The 15,556-nt window shown below is 44.1% G+C and overlaps 1 pseudogene; it reads left to right on the top strand.

Annotated features, from left to right (window-relative positions):
- The first annotated feature begins 954 nt into the window (after positions 1–954).
- Positions 955–15,331, top strand: LOC142431006 (large ribosomal subunit protein mL66 pseudogene; annotated as a pseudogene).
- Positions 15,332–15,556: the final 225 nt, after the last annotated feature.

The raw sequence follows: 15,556 nt of genomic DNA, 5'->3' as shown, positions 1-15,556 counted from the left end.
AGTTACAGCGCCCAGATTATTTGTTAGATCAGAATGAGGCTCAGCGAATTCCACGTTGCCATAGAGCAGGGAGCGCTTGTCATTTCCTCCCGGCCAGGGAATTTACTTTCTGGCAGACAGAACCCAGGATCTGAAAAAGAAATGTAGTTACTTGGAAAACAAAACAACAACAAGAGCAAACACGCCAAGATCAAACCAGCTGTAGCTACTCGTCCCAGAATGATGGAGAGGAGTTGGAAGCTCCTGGCTGGGTTTTAAACTGGACTTTGTTTTGCACAGGATTGAAATGCACCAAGAAGCTTGGCTCGCAGGGGTCTTCCCCAGGCGCCTGAGGTCCTTTGTGAAGATGTAAGTGATACGCACTTTCACCCAGTGTGAGAGTGTCCTGCATTGTCTGGAAACAATTAGCGGTATTTTCCATCTTGGTCTGACAACCTCAGGCACGCAGGCAATTGTGAGGGTGTGTGGATCCAAGCTCTACTGTTAACTATCTGAACGGTTAAGGTATTAAAGCTAATTAAGTTGAATGTGCTTGGAGCCCCAACGGGTGGGTGTGGAGGGAACAGAGAGGCCCGGGGAGGTTTAAAAGTCGCTGGGAAGAAAATATTGTGAAGCTCTGGAAAATATTTTGTCACTGCTAATGATTTTCCAAGACCCTTTAGGAGAATAGTTGACCATGAAAGACTGTTCAGGGGGATGTGCGGACCCACATCAGAGCTTCCAGCATAACCTTCCACGGGCCAGCCACGGGGAACTTGACCAGCAGGGTCATGCAGATTCCACTGTCTGTTTGATAGCTGTCTTTTTGTAAAGATGGGCTTTTGGCTCAAACATGGACATTGTCTTGAGTTGTTGAATTTGAAAGATGATGGCAGTGGCAGGAGAGGTCGGTGAGGGGTCAGGAAAGCCCCCTGAAAGCGGTCAGGGCAAGTGGGACAGTGTGGATACTGAGGTATGCCCAACCTGCGGCGACCCCTCTCAACAAGCTCTATGGAAAACCTTTTGAACTCTGCTTTAAAACTGAAGTTAGAGGCAAACGTTGCCACCTTCCCCACGTTTGTCGACGAAGCCCTAATTGCCCATTGCCATATTGACAACTGTGTCGCTGACACCAAGCGGAGGCATTGGCCAAATGGTGGCCAGCTAAAATCAGTCACCTTAGACACTTGGCAGAGCAGTTTCACAAGTGAGATTCCTCAGGGCCTCATGGCAAGCCTGTGAGGAGAGCAGGGCGGTGCCGCCGCCGGTTCAAAGAGGAGGGATATAGGGTGTGGCCTGGACCTGATCCGGTGTCCAAAATATCCTGTAATTTTTTGTTCCTATTGTTTTCTTTGGATTTTGTTTGTTCATACACTAGAGGGTATCTCAGGTGTTATGGAGGTCCCCCTCTTGAAGCTTTCTGTGCTATATGCTTGTCCATTTATTCGACCATGAATCCCAGGATCAATGAACCTATAGAGACAGCACGTGGAATGAGAGGGTGGGGGGGGACAGTGATGGTTGGGGGTGGTGGTAAAGGGGAGGTGATGTTAAGGAGTTCATATAGAGAAGAGAACGTTTGGAAACTGAAAGGGGTAGCAATTGTACATTCTACTTGACATGATTGAAAATCGGAGGGATATGATAGCTGTATTAAATCAATAATAATAATAATATAAAGATGAGGGCTATGGAGAGGTGGGGTGGTCGAGGCTCTCAAACAGCTCCCTGCAATTGCTATCAAGTTTCTGTCCCCATCTTATGCTGCCTCCTCACAAGGAGGGGTGTTGGTCTGTGAGATCTCACCATGGGGAAATGAGATAATCCCCACTCCCCATTAGCATATACCTGTGAACTTCTTTCCCTTCCTGTTTTTAATCCACCTCCCTCTTTCTCACTGTCCGGCACAGCTCTTGAGCTGCCAGATGGAAACAGGCAGAGAAGGTGCTGGAAGTCTAGGTGCAGAAGCAGAGTACAACAATGACGTATGATGTTAGGGCTCCTCGGCTAAGGTGGCAAGGTTCAATTGCATGTTAGACTCAGAGTTTTTCCCTCCCTTTCTTGTTCAGTTTTGGCAAAAGCGCATGCTGAGCCATTGAGGTACCAATTCGGCCATTTGAATGCGTAAAATGTGGTGCCGTTACCACACAACTGCCATTACCTAAAATTTCCCACGCAAGCGTTGGGGATTCCATCATCCATTCGATCTCACACAGGCCATTTTTACAAAGAGCACAATGCTCAGGTCAGATGTACTTGATTCATTAAGATCAACTATCTTGTGAGTCAAAGAAAACTTCGTCTTTCAAAGACAGCTTGGGTCTAAGGTTTAAAGTTTAAAGACTAGCGGGGAAGCATCTTAAGATATAAGCTTCAACCAAAAATCGTTGAAGATGAATCCTTAAATAGGTCAGGAATGACAAGACATCTCCTTTTTCTCATTGAGAAACAGTCTAGATTTTTTCGTAAGACTGGGTCTCCTTTAAAACACAAGCAAGCAAAACAACAAAACTAGCTTTAAAAAATGAACAATGAAACCCCTCCTTAGTCAACAGGAAGGGATGTCATGTAATGTACCAGGTAGATGAGCAACATCGATTCTTTGCTGAAGAATCCGGGTCAAGCCTTTCTTAGAAGATGCGTTTAGTCAGAGTATCTTGATTTTTATCAGATCCTTGCACTTAATAGTCTTTGCACCTGTGATTCTTATGCCAAGTTAGTAATAGAACTCTACTTTCCCGACCCATGACTCCGAAGCTGGCAGTGTTTCCCATGGAAAGCCCTGTGGATAGCTGGGTGGGGACAGCACACTAGACTTCCAAGAAGGAAGGAACAAAAAAAGGCATGCCTAGGACCAGGGCCTGGCAGCACCTTTTGTCCCCTGATTTTACAATTCTTTATCATCATCATTTTGTGCAAAGCCTAAATGAATATATCCTCCACATTTCTTCGTCTTCTTCTCAGAAAAATTGGGGGTGGCAAGAAAAACCACCTCAGAGAAAAGAATTGCTGAGAGCCTGACAACAAAACATTCTGAAACCTCAAGACACAGACGTCTGTATTCATCGCTGTAGTTGGCTGTCGTGGCCTTGGCTGGCTGATTCATCGCATCCCACTCACAAGGGAATTGCATGTTGCTTCGTTCTCTCTCATCTGTCTGACTCTAGGCCAGGTGTTCTCAACCTGTGGCTCATGATCCCTTTGGGGGGTCCAAAGACCTTTTACCAGGGGTTTCCCGATTCATAACAGTTGCAAAATTGCAGTCATGAAGTAGCAAGGAAAATAATTTTATGGTTGGGGGGGTCACCACAACACATGGAACTGTATTAAAGGGCCACGGCATTAGGAAGGTTGAGGGCCACTGGTGTAGACGATCCTCTTGAGGAACCTGTCCGTGTTAGAGTAGCATGCAATCCCCCACTGACAAATGGGGTCTGGCTTTGCATGAGGGGCACGACCTAGGCATCAAACACTGGACCCCACCTGAAAGGTGAGGAGCCTATCACTGGACCCCCACTGTCCCCTAGAACCAGAGGTAGGAATGACTCGTCTGCATTATTTGGGGGGTCATTTGGTATAGGGGGCTGGCGATACTACTGCATACTTCAATTGGCTTTGAAGTCAATCCTTTCACACTGCTGTGTACAATATTTTGAACGTGTGAAGGAAGAGTCCAATTAGATTTGCACCTATTCCCTGAGAAAATAGGAAATACGGGGTTTTATTGAAAAAGCATTTTTATCCAAAGGATAAAAGTAAAACCTGGTAGGCTGTATTGATTTGCAAAGTGGTCATTCTTCTCCCAGTCGGAAAACACGGCCCTCAAGAATAATTTTAAAACAAGCCCTCTTTTTATTGAGATGATTTACCATTTTCATACTTACTGTTTTTATTATAAAAGTGCTTATTGAGTCCCCTAGTGGTTGTGTTAGTGATATTCTACTGCAGGATGGTTGTTGTTAGGCTGTGACTCAGAGGGACCCACTAGCCAGTTTTGTACCAGCCTCCCCATTGCTAATTCCAAGGCCTCCTACTGCCTTCAAGTCAATCCCGGACCTCCGGGACTCTATGGAGCAGGACCCTTCTGTGGCTGTCAGGGGCTGCAAAGCTTTAGGCAATAGAAAGCCTCATTTTTCGCCATTGGAGGGGTAGGTGGGCTCAAACTGCTGACTTTGTGATTAACAGTGTAACTCATGATGCCACCAGGGCACATCTTTGTCTCCATCTGGGATGAGCGTCCCAGTCTCACTGGGGGTGCCTCTGTTCTCTGGGTGCCTGTGCTTCCTGCTTGCCTCTGCTCTCACCCCGATGACTCTTTTCCTCGAATGGGACCAGCTGACCTGGGCAGTGCTCACCCCAGCCTTACCTGGAGGGGACCACCCCTGCCCTGCCTCACCTCATTGATTATCATGATTATGTCATCCAGATCAATCACTGGGCACTCGCGCTGTTGTCACGGTCGCTTTGATCATTCGCTACACTTTGTTAGTCATCAGACCCAGGCTTCCCTAATCGGAAACAGGGGCTCTCCAAAAGCTAAGGCAGCCTGGTGACCAGGGGCAATTACCACATTGTTTGGTTTTTAAATTAGTCCCTTCTTGGTGCTCTGATCACCATCAGGAGGCTGGTGATTCAGAAGCCAGGGAGTGGCTATTGCTCTTGAGGGAGGAGGGTGATGCCACCCCAGGCTGGCTGAATTCAGGTACACCCTGCCAGGACCCCAGAATGCCTCCTGGGGCTCTGAAAAACATACTGACCATCACCCAGCAGCCAAGGCTCTTCCTACCAGGGAGTCCTTCCTGGGGATACTCACTCATAAAATAAGTCTGATTCTGGGTGGACTTGACCTTACATAATCTTACCTTGAGGATGGGGACGCCCAGGGGTATTGGGAATGGTTCATGGTTCATGTGTCAGGCAGCTAACGGGGGAATGCTTGTACATTCAAGGGATAGTAGATGGAAGGCGCCCCAGTGGCACCGTCGTTGAAGTGCTGAGAGGTTGGCAGTTTGAACTCACCAGGCGCCGCATGGGAGGAAGATGGGGCATGCTGCTTCTATAAAGATTTACAGTCTTGGATGTCCTCGGGGCAGCGCTACTCTGTCCAATCGGATTGCTGTGAGTTGGAATCAACTCAACGACGTTGGGCTTGGTTTGGTTTTGATATTTTAGAAAGGAGGCACAGCCAAAAATACCAGCTAGAACTCATGGGTGACCGGCTGGTCTCTGGTCCATAGCTAGAAGACAGCAGGAGCTGGGATGAGCATCTCTGGTTTCCAGTTCACTGCATACAAGCTCCAGCAGCCTGAGGAATGGTGTGAGAGTGGTCATTTGGCAGGCATTTAAAGGTCAATGTAAGCCTTCTTCCAACACTTCATTTTCTTTCATGTCAATGTTGCTCAAGCCTCAGGCGCTCGCATACCACGCCTCTTAAATCTGCCATGTCCAGATCCTACTGGATCATTATGAACTTCGCATCAATTCTTTTTCTTCACCTTAAAAGCGTGATTTAAAAGGAGACTATATTTCATACTTTGAATGTGAAGGAAGTGTTCTTGTCTTCCTTTCAGCAATGCTAGCCTACGATCTTCATGTATTGTCGCCCTGCTGACACCCAGACTTAACGGTTGGACCACTGAAGCCAAGACCACCCTCTGCCAGCCCACTTGCTGTTCCTGTCGCATCCGGGAGGAGGCAATCGGGTGGCTCCTGAATAGCATGAATTGCATAAGCAATCATGGCTCCTTGTTAACGATGTCCACGATAATGACGGAGTAATCTAGGATACTGACTCTGGTGGCCCAATGACAGTCATGAGGAATAGCGGGGCAGCCTTTGGCAAAGGTCATTTCCACAGTCCCCTTGACTTATGTTCTTGTGCCTGGTGGGTGTCCACTAAAGGTATACAACGGGTGCCCATTCTTTTTCATTTTCTCTCTTACCACCCATTTCTAGAACAGGGGTCTACTTTCACACTTGGTTGGGCCCAAAGAGTCATATTATTTTGTTTCTATTTTCACTCTACAGATAGCCAGCCCCCGGAGGCCCTTGAAACCATGATCCTGCGCTTCCCGTGTTTACTGTCTTCACTTTTATGTGGCACGGCTGGAGCCCAAACAGGAGAACTCTTGAACGAACGAGCTTTGATGGCCTCTCTGTCAGAGGGATTTAAGTTCCCTAGAGCACATTTCACCAACAGTGTGTAAGACATCAGGGGCCCTCCCTAATGGTACAGCGATTGGCAGTTAGCAGAAAAATCCCTGGTTCCATCCCCCAGGCCACTCCACAGAACAACAATGAGGGAGAGTCTGGTTCTATAAAGGGTATAGCACGGGAAACTCTGTGGACAATGAGTCATATGCAGTAATGTTTGCGCCTGCTTTGCCTCTTCCATCATAGAAGCTGCAGTGATCAGGAGGGACCAAGCTCAAGCATGACTTTTGATTTAAATCAAGTAAAAAGGACGATATTTTGTTTTCCAGTAAGGCAGAATATATCTCAAGGCAGTAATTGAATTTAGTTCTATTTAGTCTAGTTCGATGGGGGTAGATCTAGAGTTGGGAGGGAAGAGCTGACATCATGTAATACTTAGCAGATGGAAAGAAAACAACACGTTTAGGAGATAAGAATGTCAGAAGGTTACCAGGCTCTGGGGGCATAAAGGAAAAGGGACTCTATTTGAAAGGTTGGGTTTCCGTTTGCTCATACGTGTCTCTCCTGTTATAGGTGAGCTCTACACACGATTCAGAGGGCTGACTGTCTTTTGGTGGCTCGACTAACTTTTGAGGAATGGCGGTGCTCTGAAAGGGTATCTTTGAGCTTCATAAAGGTATGGCCTTGTGAGGCTTACCGTGAGTAAAAAGATGTTTACACTCTTGAAGGTTTAGAATTTAGCGGTGCACCTTTTTGTCATGTTAACTCTACACAGCGGCAGCGATTCCATTTTGTGATCTGAACAGATTCTCAAATTTGGAGGGCTGAAGGTCATGGAACAATCTAAATAAATTTGCTCACACTTGCCTTAATTTTCATTCACTAGACATGAACTTCTTCTTCGGAGAGGCTCATTCAGCACGGGTTACATTTATATGTGGAAAGGCTTAATTCGCCTTTGAAAAGGAAGGGAATTACTTCCTCAAAACGGTCCTAACAGCAGCCTCTTGACACCAGGTCCTGATGCATCCTGTCTTTTACCTAATGTGGAGAGGGTGAGAAGTATTCGTGTGTGTGTGTGTGTGTGTGTGTGTGTGTGTGTGTATGTAGAGACCATGAGAGCTCCATGCACTGCAACCTTCACAGCATCTGAAGCTCTGGATTCCCGGGGGATTGCCCTTCACCCCTCACCTGTGGCTTGGTCTCCGCACTTTCCCAGGGGATATTCAAATGCTAACCTGCTTAGCAGAGTCCCTTAGGCAACAGTGAGTTCGTTTGTATCTGCAAATCGGTTTGAAAGTGTGCTGTATACGATTATCACTAAATGGAAGGAGGTCACCTTTTTGCACACTCTGTGAAAACCATTAGATAAATCTTTGGTCCAAAGGACAATGCACTCGGATAAATATGTGGGAAATCCGAGAAGCCATTGGAGAGGAAGGGGAGCACTAGACAGGAGCTCCACGTGTGGTGGGATGGATTGGTTCTAGGGTTACATGAAATTACCAAAGGAAACTACATTTGTGGGTAGGAGAGGGAAGAATGGGCAGGTTCCTGATGAGAACCTGGCTAAGCAATGTAAGTAAGTTCCAGGAACTTAAATATAAAACCAAATATGTTATTTTCTTAAAATGCCAATTAGCACTCTTCTCATCTTGGAAGCCAGTCAGAAGCAGTCAACAATTATGTGTTGAGCATCTCTTCTGCACTTATGACTGTGTTGGGGTTTGTGAGCAACACAAAAGGGTAAGAAACTATAAGTTCAAGGTCCACTGGGGAGTCAAAACTCGGGCACATTAAGAGGCTGTAAGAGAACAAACAATACAATCAAGCAATACAATCACCCAAGAGCAAAATCTCGGGTTTCTGTTTAGAAACTTTGAGGGAGTTGGCAGAACCTTCATAGGAAGGTGGCACGTGTCCTTGGTCTTGAAAGATTGTAGTACTCACCAATTTTAAGTAGGGAATTTTCCCACTTTTAGCCATTTCTGTTTCAGATGTATTTTTCAATTTTTTTGTGAAGGTCCTTTTTTGGTAATAAATTATTTTATTGGGGACTCTTATAGCTCTTTTAAAAATCCATACATCCATTGTATCAAACACATTTAGGCATATGTTGCCATCTTTTTCTTTCTATTTGAGCCCTTGGTATCAGCTCCTCTTTTCCCCCATCCCCCATATTCCCACCCTCTATAAATTATAAATTATTATTTTCATATCTTACACTCTCCACTGTCTCCCTTCACCCATGGTTCTGTGGTTCTATGCCCCTCCCCCTTAAATGTTGCTGTTGTCCAAGTTTTGATCCTACTTGATCTTCTGCTTTCTCCACTCACAGGACCAAGCACATATATATGATGGGTATTAAGAACTCAAATGATGACAGAGAATGGACAGGCAACATAGAGACATGAGTCTGCTGTGTGGGATAGATGCCCTGGTGGCATCTGGGTTACATATTGGCATTCTAATCACAAGGTCAGGAATCTGAACCCACCAACTGCTCTGTAGGAGAAAGAGGAGGTTGCCTTATTCTGTAAAGATTTACAGCCTCAGAAACCCAGAGTCACCTCAACCCTGTACTACAGGGTCGCTAGGAGTCAGAATGTACTCAATGGCAGTGAGAGTATGCAAGAATGGCGGGGCTTATGGTGAAATGAAGAGCTCTTATATTTTGAAATATTCAGATTCAAATATGTAAAATAATAAAGATATACTACTCAGACCAAACAAATCACTTCTTCAGCTGAGATCCGCGAGTTTTCCGTACATCTTCAACTTGGAATTGGCAGACTATAGCCTATGAGCCAAATCTGACCTGTTGTATTGGAACTCGGACATTCATTTTGCTTACTTTGCTCCCCAAAGGCAGAGTTGAACAGTTGTAATGGACCATTTGGTTCACAGGGCCTAATATTATTAACTGTCTGGCCCTTGACAGAAGTGCATGGCCACATCCCGCTTTAAATCAACCCATTCCCAAATGAACACATTTGTTTGCCCTGCCCCCACCCCAAACCAACAGAATAATACTACTGAGCTGAGGTCCCTCCATTTACCTCGGAGTCTTTCTGATTCCTTCCATTATCCCACCTGCTGTCATTTAAGGACTGGCCCACTCTCTGCTATTCTCCATAACTCTTGTTGCCTCCACATTTTCTTCTCTATAGTCCTGGCTCAAATTTTCTCCATTTACCCTCTAACTTAATAGGATCTGGCACATCTAGTCTTGATCCAATGGATTTACCACATTAAATAGTTTATATACAAATAAGTCTGATCATGCCACTTTCCTACTTAGATTCTTTCAATGATGCCCAATTTCTCCTGGATAAGTCGAGCATCTTTCTAAATATGTAATCCCCTTTCTCATTGACAGCCCTGTCTACATGTCTGGCCTTATCTCTTTCGATCCCTTTATTGCTGTCTAAATTCTATCTTCTTCGAGTGTTCATCATTGTCTTCAATGCCTCCTTAATGTCTGTGAGATGTACAGACCATGCTCCTTTTATCCCCTGGTTGTACAACTTGTTATTGTTGTTGCTTTTGATTTGGTTCTGAATCATAATAACCCTATGTACAATCAACAAAATGCCACCCAGTCCAGTGCCATCCTCACAATTGGTATTGTTATGTTTGAGCCCATTGTTGCAGCCGCTCTGTCCATCCATCTTGCTGAAGGCCTTACTCTTGATCAGTGCCCCTCTGCTTCAGCAAGCATGATAGTCTTTTCCAGGGACTGGTCTATCCTGTTAACATGCCCAACATATATGAGACAGTCTTACTGTCCATGCATCCAAGGAGAATTCTGACAGTAATTCTCCCAAGCCAGATTTGCTTGTTGCTTTGGCAGTTCATGGTATAGTCCATGGTACTATCTTCACCTTCACCATAATTCAAGTGCATCAATTCCTCTTCAGTCTTTCTTATCCAATGACCGACTTCCATGTGTATATGAGGTGATGGGAAATGCCATGACTTTACGACAAAGGAACACAATCTTCAAAACCCAATGTCAACATCACCTCCTTTGCGACACAGTATACTCCTGACCTCTCTCATCCTCAGTCCAGCAGCCCATATCCCCAGCAGAGTTGTGACTTTTCCTTCAGATTCTTTATTTTAGAATACATCTTAATTTTCACCTAGTTTCAGTTACATTTAGTTTTCTCTCCTATCCTTGTGTCATGCGTATATATGTGTGTGCTCCCCTAATAATTATTAAGTTGTTAGGAACCACTGAATAGATTTGAACTCATGGTAACCTCATGGGACAGAATTGAACTGCCCATCTGGTTTTCTGTGCTGCATCATTATGAAAGTAGATCTTTGTTTCATGCTGGGTGGATTAGAACTGCCAGCTTTTCCTTTGCAGTTAAGTGCTTAATTGCTGTGCCACCAAGCTTCTTAATATCTGTTGTACAACTTGACAATGATTAGGTGATCAATACATGTTTAGTGACTTTCTGAAATTGATCATCAGTCAATAAGTGTTAAGCAAACAAGACCTAATCCCTAACTGATTCACAGACCACCTAGTGGATGACCCCTAGCCATGGGCAAATGTAATAAATACAAATCTATGATTGATTAAATGTCGGGTTGATTCAGACCAAAGATAGCCTCTGAAATGCAATTGCTCTGTGTTACTCCTGCCCTTAAAAAGTCCCGTGACTTTTCATGGTGCTTACAGTGGAGCAGACGCAGAGATGACAGCACCCTGGTTGATCTCAGCAAGCCAGGCTCTTACATTTAACCCCTGACTCACCGTGCTGTAGGGTTGTTCTCCAGTTTCCTCAAACTGTTCTTTTTCATTCTTTCTTGGGATCTTTGTACCCGTTTTTCTGACTTCCAGGAATGTGCCCCTCTTCTAGCCACATCTGATTCTTCCTGCTGATCACAGCACACTGTTTGCATCCTCCAAGAGTCCTCTCTGATGGAACTCTCTGCTCAGAATGGCTCATCTCTGCCATTGAAGCATTCGCTACATTTTATCCTTGTGTACATCATAACAAACTATGGATTGAGTAGAAAGGGAATTCTTGAACACTAAATTGTGCTCAGCAGAATCTGTACATAAACCAAGAGGCAGCTCTTCAAACAGAACATGGGGTACCTTCTGGTTTAAAATCAGTAATTCCCCTTATACCAAGGTGCTGTCTGTTCAGTATACTTATTCATTATGTATTCTGGGGAAATAATCTGAGAAGCTGGACTATATGAAGAAACATCAGGTCTGGAGGAAACTTCCTAATAAGCATAGTAGTTTCCAGGCCAGAGACTGACTGTGGAATTGACCATCAAGTGCTTATGTGTAAGTTCAGGTTAAACTGGAGAAAATGAACACAAGTCCACGAGAGCCAAAATATTATTTCGAGTCTATCCCACTTGGATTTTGGAAACATATGAAGAACGGATTTGATGCATTGAACACTAAGGACAGAAGACCCGGTGAGCCATGGGAGGTCATCAAGAGCATCATTCATGGAGAAAGCAAAAGGTCATTAAAAAGACAGGAAACAAAGAAAAGATCAAAGGGCATGTCAGAAGAGACTCGAACTTTCTCTTTATCCTACAGTAGCTAAAGCAGACGGAAAAAAAAGGATGATGTGCACAAGAAGAACAGAAATTTCAAGGGCACCTGGAGAAGACAACGTTAAATAGCATAATGAAATGTGTGAACACTAAAGCCAAAGAACACGCTCAGCCTCTCTTAGGCTGAATGGAGTCAAGAAAAAAAATATTAAGCCTCAAGCTGTCGTCTTGGAAGATTCTATGGACAAAATATTGAATTATGCAAGCAACATCAAAAGAAACAGGAGATGATACAAAGTTACTGTAGCAAAAGGAACTAGCTGATGTTCCCCCATTTCAGGAGGTAGCGTATGAGAGGCAATGGTGATGAAGGATGTTGAAGGTGCACTGAAAGCATTAGTCTAATACAAGGCTATAGAAATTGATAGGCTATTAATTGAGATGTTTCAACAAATGGATGAGGCACTGGAAGCTCTGACTCATTCATGCCAAGAAATGTGGATGACAGCTACTTGACAGAATGACTGGAGATCCATATATGGACCCATTCCAAAAAAAAATGACCCAACAGAATGCTCAAATTAGTGAACCATATCATTGATAACACATGCAAGTAAAATTTTGCTGAAGATTATACAACAATGGTTGTAGTAGTCCATTGACAGGGATCTATCAGAGGTTCAGGCCAGATTCAGAAGAAGACGTGGAACAAGGGCTATCACTGCTGATGTCATATGAACCTTGGCCAAAAGCAGAACATACCGGAAAGGTGTTTACTTGTATGTCACTGACTATGTCAAGGTGTTCTACAGTGTGGGTTCTAAAGAACTATGGGTAGCTTTGAGAAGAATGGGAATCTGAGAACACTTCATTGTGCTCATCAAGAGCTCTTACATGGATCAAGAGGCAGTTGTTTGCACAGAACAAGGAATCCTGGATGGTTTAAAATCAGGAAAGGCGTGCATCAGGGTGGTATCCTCTCACCGTACTTATTCAATCTTTTTACTGAGAAACTCACCAGAGAAGCCGGGTTAAATGAAGGAGAATGTGGCATCAGGATTGGAAGATTTATTAAGGTGCCCTTGTTCCAAGCCGTGGCATTTTCAATTGCTTCATGTGCATGGGAAGGTTGGACACTGAATAAGGAAGACTGAAGAAGAATCTATGCATTTGATTGATGATGCTGGCAAAGCATATTGAAAGTATCATGGACTGCCAAAAGAACAAGTATATCTGTCTTGGAAGAAGTACAGTTAAAATGCTCCTTAACGCCAATAACTTGTTCTCGTGTACTTTGGACATGTTGTGGGAGAGATCAGTCTCTGGTGAAGAACATCATGCTTAGTAAAGTAGAGGGCAGCAAAAAGGAGGAAGGTCTTCAACAAGATGGATGGACACAGTGGCTGCAACAATGGGCTCAACTATAGGAACAATTTTGAGGCTGTCGCAGGACTAGGCGATGGTTCACTCTGTTGTACCCAGGTGTCACTTTGAACTGGAACTGACCTGATGGCACCTAATAACAACAAAAACAACAACATTTGTTGTCTTTAGCTGCCCTAGAGTTGGCTGTGTCTCACGGCAGCCCATGCACGATGGCAGTGAATGCTGCCTAGTTCCTCTCCCCCCAGATTGGCTACAGATTTAGCCGTTTTAGCTATATACTTATTATTGGCTGATTTTTCAGAAGTAGATTGCCAGGGTTTTGCTTGTTTTCTTTTTTTAGTCTCTCTTAATGTGGAAATTACACGAAATAAGTTCAGCATCGCACAGCAAGTAAGCCTCCGCCGACAAATGGGTGGTGACTTTGCAGTGCATTGACATAGAATGTTGCCAACAGACCACCACAGTGTCCCTTATTCCATGCCAGCTCATTGCTATCGAGTCCATTCTGACTTGTAGTGACCCTATAGGACAAGGTAGAACTGCCCTTGTCGGTTGTCCAGACTGTAATTCTTTATAGGATTAGAAAGCTCTTTTTTTTTTCTTCAGCAGAGTGTCTTATGGTCTTGAACTGCTGATCTTATGGTGAGCATCCCAACACATAACCACTTCGCCAACAGTGCTCCATCCTAGGTGAGGTAAAATCATTTCAAATGACCATGATTTGATCCTTTTCTATCAGGAAAACATAAGAAAAATTTCTGTGAATGAATGAAATATAAGTTATCTGATTAAAAAATATGTGCACTCAAATCACAGCTTCCTATGTACTAATAAGCAATTTTTAAAAAACTCAGTGGAAAAGGTCTTTTCTTCATACTTACAGATCCAAATTCTAAAAATCATGAAGGAACTAACTTAAAAATGTTTGAAAATCCTAAAATAAGTCTTACCAAAACTTGAAAAACATTCCAATTTACCATTTTCTTTAATAGGAAGCATCAATCTTATAAAAGATGAATTATTCATATATCATCTTATAAAAGCTGAATTGATAGCTATGTTAATCTATAAATGCAATGCAGTGTTATTCCAAATGAATAGTTATTCTTTTTGAAGCTTGCTAAAGATGATTTAAATGTTTACTTGGAGAAATAAATGTTTGCAAATAATAAAACCCCTATTGAAAAAAGTTATGGTGAGGAAGTTGCCTTTCGATGTTTCATCAATAATAAGTTATAATGCTTAAAACAATATAGCAAAGAGTACAGGAAGAGTAACAAAAATGAAAGGACCCAAGTAAAACATTCAGAAATGTATTTTTTTAAAAAAACTTTTGATATGAAAAACAAAACGATTCAAATTACTGAGGTATGAGTTAATTGTTCAATATATGATATTATAAAATCTAAAAATATTTGAAAAAAGTGAAATTATGGTTCTACCTCCTACCAAAAAGAAAAAAAAATCTGCTGTAAAAGTATCATTGAAAATAATTTGTATATATAAATAAATTATAGAAGTATTATAAAAAAATTAATATCGAGCTCGCTGGTGTCCGGCTGCGGGCGGCTGCTCCGAGGCTTCCTAGGGGGCTCGGCGGCGACGGGCTGGGCCCGGCCTCCAGCCTGCGGGTTCCGGGAAGTGGTGGAGATCCAAGACGGGAAGACAACTACAATAGAAGGCCGCATCACAGACACTCCCAAGGAGAGTCCAGATCCCCCCATCCCCTCTGGCCAGTGTCCCATCTGTCGTTGGAACTTGAAGCACAAGTATAACTTTGAGGATGTCCTGCTGCTGAGTCAATTCATCAGGCCCCACGGAGGCATGCTGCCCCGAAAGATCACAGGCCTGTGCCAGGAAGAGCATCGCAAGATTGAGGAGTGTGTGAAGATGGCCCACCGGGCAGGTCTGCTTCCCAACCATAGGCCTTGGCTTCCTGAAGGGTTTATTCCCAAGAGCAAACCCCAACTCAACCGGTACCTGACGCGCTGGTCTTGCAGATCTGCCAAGCCCATTTACAACAAGGGCCCCCGCTGGAACAAAGTGCGCATGGCTGTGGGGTCACCCCTGCTCAAAGACAATGTCTGCTACTCTCAACGACCTCTGCTGCTGTATCACTGACGGAGCGGGGCTTCCCGAAGGCACCTCCTTAGGGAAGTGAGCCAGTTCTGGGCCTCCACTGTGGGGTGGGACAGCCCGGGCCCCTCCAGCTTGGAGGATACAAGGGACCCTTGGGAGCTGCTGTGATCTCAAGACTGTCTTGGGCTACGCTCAGGGCAGGGGGCAGTTGTGCCTGATCTCATAAACCTGGGTTGTGCTCACACACACAAAAAAATTAATATTACCTTTGGGTGGGAAAGACTTTCCATAATGACAGCACTGAATGAACCCCAGGGGAGAGGACCCATATATCCAATGGCATGTTGTGGTTAGGTCTCATGGAATCGATTTGGCTCATAGTAGCTCGGTGTGACAGTAGACCTGTCCCAGGGCGTTTCCTGGA

Source organism: Tenrec ecaudatus, chromosome 17 (genome assembly GCF_050624435.1).
Source record: "Tenrec ecaudatus isolate mTenEca1 chromosome 17, mTenEca1.hap1, whole genome shotgun sequence".
In the NCBI taxonomy this organism is placed as follows: Eukaryota; Metazoa; Chordata; class Mammalia; order Afrosoricida; family Tenrecidae; genus Tenrec; species Tenrec ecaudatus.
The sequence above is the reverse complement of the archived record's forward strand: the minus strand, read 5'-3'. Positions and strand labels throughout refer to the sequence as shown.